General features: G+C 39.8%; 1 long non-coding RNA gene across 5 annotated transcripts; it reads right to left on the bottom strand.

Annotated features, from left to right (window-relative positions):
- Window positions 1–52: 52 nt before the first annotated feature.
- On the bottom strand, window positions 53–2,290 carry LOC119347101. Of its 5 annotated transcripts, none has more exons than XR_005168131.1 (3): window positions 2,255–2,289; window positions 453–2,142; window positions 53–230 (listed from the first exon to the last, which is right to left on the bottom strand). It is a non-coding gene; the product is annotated as an uncharacterized LOC119347101 (long non-coding RNA). The 5 variants fall into 5 exon arrangements; XR_005168129.1 differs by having other exon boundaries at window positions 53–220; XR_005168132.1 differs by having other exon boundaries at window positions 53–1,823; window positions 1,923–2,142.

The following is a 2,290-nucleotide window of genomic DNA, read 5'->3' as shown; positions in this document are numbered from 1 at the left end:
AAAATAATAAGTGGACGGACGACGGATGGACCGAAAACGGACGAAATTATGGTGGTAAGAAGCAATAGCTCTCTATTATTATAGCAAAAATGCCCGTGCATTGCAACGGAAGGAAAAATACAAACAAAATGGTCAAGTTTAAGCATAAACTTGTATGTTGTCCCACTTGTAGATGCAATAAGCTTAATTATTCCCAGCAATAAAGCAAGCACCACTTCACCTGAAACAGACTGACAGGATTATAAATTCAAGAGGCAAAAGAGTTAACTTGTGCGTGAGGCGTGATTTTATCAGACTAAACAATTTAAGTGTTAAACAAAGCTGTCAACCCAATTTCCTAGAACTTTACATGATTGAATGTTACTGTATTGATTAACCAGGATGTGAATAAAACTACTTGGTGTTAAAATGCACCTTCATCACTATGGGCGTTGGAGAGAGCAATATCCTACCTGGGGGACGCTGCCACGGTTATAGCTATTGCCGTGCCGATTACTCGTCAAGATGAGCAGGTTCATTTCTTCTATGATCTCATCATCGTGGATGTTCATTTTCTAGCTGCCTACAAAAGATAGTAATGGAAGTGTAGCTAGAAGCTAGATAATTAAGTAATTGTAACATGTACTCATATAAGAAATCAGTTCAAATAAAGATCTAGGGACATGTCATATTTAGGTTCTGGTGGATGAATTCAGCATATCAATATAAATATGAATCGAACATCATAAAAACATACCACTGGAGTAGTGAGTATGGAAGCTAGCTAGTGCTTCAATCATTTCTGGCTACTCAGCGAACTTAGATTTTGAAACACTAAATCAAGAAATAACTCATGAATGAACATGTTTTTATTATGGGGAAATACACTTAAACATTAAAAGGTAACTTTCTTTGCTCGACACATTAGTATGACCAGACATTCTCATCACCAAAATTCAGGGCATCATGGAAAAAGGTCATCAGAAATTTAGTCTGAACCTATATGATTTCGTTTGTCAAGTAAAAAGTGTATCTTTACATATATAATATCCATAATTTCATGAACAGTTTGCTAATGAATCTGAAAGTGGAAGAGTAACCAGATTTTTGTAAGGGTGCATCATCCAGTGTATGCTCAGACCACGACCTACATAAAGGTACTTGACCTTAAAATGCCCTTTGCCTGTCTGGGCATTGGAGAGAGCAATACCATCCCTGGGGCCGCGTACATGAGTACATCTATTGCCGTGTCGATAACTCGTCAGAATTGGCTGCTTGAGTAGAGTCCAGACACATATATAAAAGAACAGGGCAATGATGCATTTTAAGTTTCCTTTGCACTACACATTGCCTTTAAATTGGACTGTTGTTCTATGAATTTCTTCCGTGTAAATCATTTGGAATAACCTCTACAGTGTATATAATCCATAAAAGCTTATCATAATAATCCTTGTTAAGCCTACAGAATCTGTCCAGTGATAATTTGGAATGAAAAAATAGAAGTACTTTGATAAAAAAATCAACATGAAAAACATGATGATAAATCAGTGGTATATAACAAGTTCAAGACAAACTCATCCTTTTGTGCATCAGCCGTTGTTGGGCTTGATTACACTGGAGAAACTGTGCTACTATCTTGCTAGTTCGTCAAGGAGGAACTTCAATTACTGCCTTATCATTAACAACATTCAGTATGTTAACAGAGGGAGTATCTTGAGATGGTAGTTTAGTATATCAGCTTCATGCTCATCTTGAACTGGGAGTGTCCCTTGGGAGATGGTTTCTCTTTCTTTTTCTTCTGCACAAGTAAGCTGCTCACTTGCAGTTGGAGTACGGGGGCAAACCTAAAGACAGATGTGAGATGTGGGGTTTAGTTGAGACAAATTGCAACAAATTAGATGCCCGATAAATATGAGGTCAAGGCCCCGGTAGCAGCACAATACATGTCCTCTAGCTGATGGTTCTAGGCGAGAGACAGAAACGCGAGCAGGTGGCGGTACACGATGAATAGAAATCAGCCCAGCCATGACATCATCTTCATCCACTGACTCCGTATCCATATCCATCGCCTCCCCATCCTTCTCCAATCACCGGCTCGACAATGTGTGTCTATAGAGGGAGAAGCACAGGAACAACAGGGAGACGGATCCGAGGCAGATGAGCCTGTTGTCAAAACCTGATCAGACAGAACATGAAGCAAAACATACTTGTGGAAGACTGAAGATCATGTGGCCTTGTTCATAACAGCCTGAAGGGCAAGGAGAGGAGGGCATACCTCGGTGGTCGTCGCCGGGTCCTCATCTATGACCTG

This window comes from Triticum dicoccoides, unplaced genomic scaffold, assembly GCF_002162155.2.
Source record: "Triticum dicoccoides isolate Atlit2015 ecotype Zavitan unplaced genomic scaffold, WEW_v2.0 scaffold58449, whole genome shotgun sequence".
Taxonomy (NCBI): Eukaryota; Viridiplantae; Streptophyta; class Magnoliopsida; order Poales; family Poaceae; genus Triticum; species Triticum dicoccoides.
This window is presented reverse-complemented; position numbering and strand designations above follow the sequence as displayed.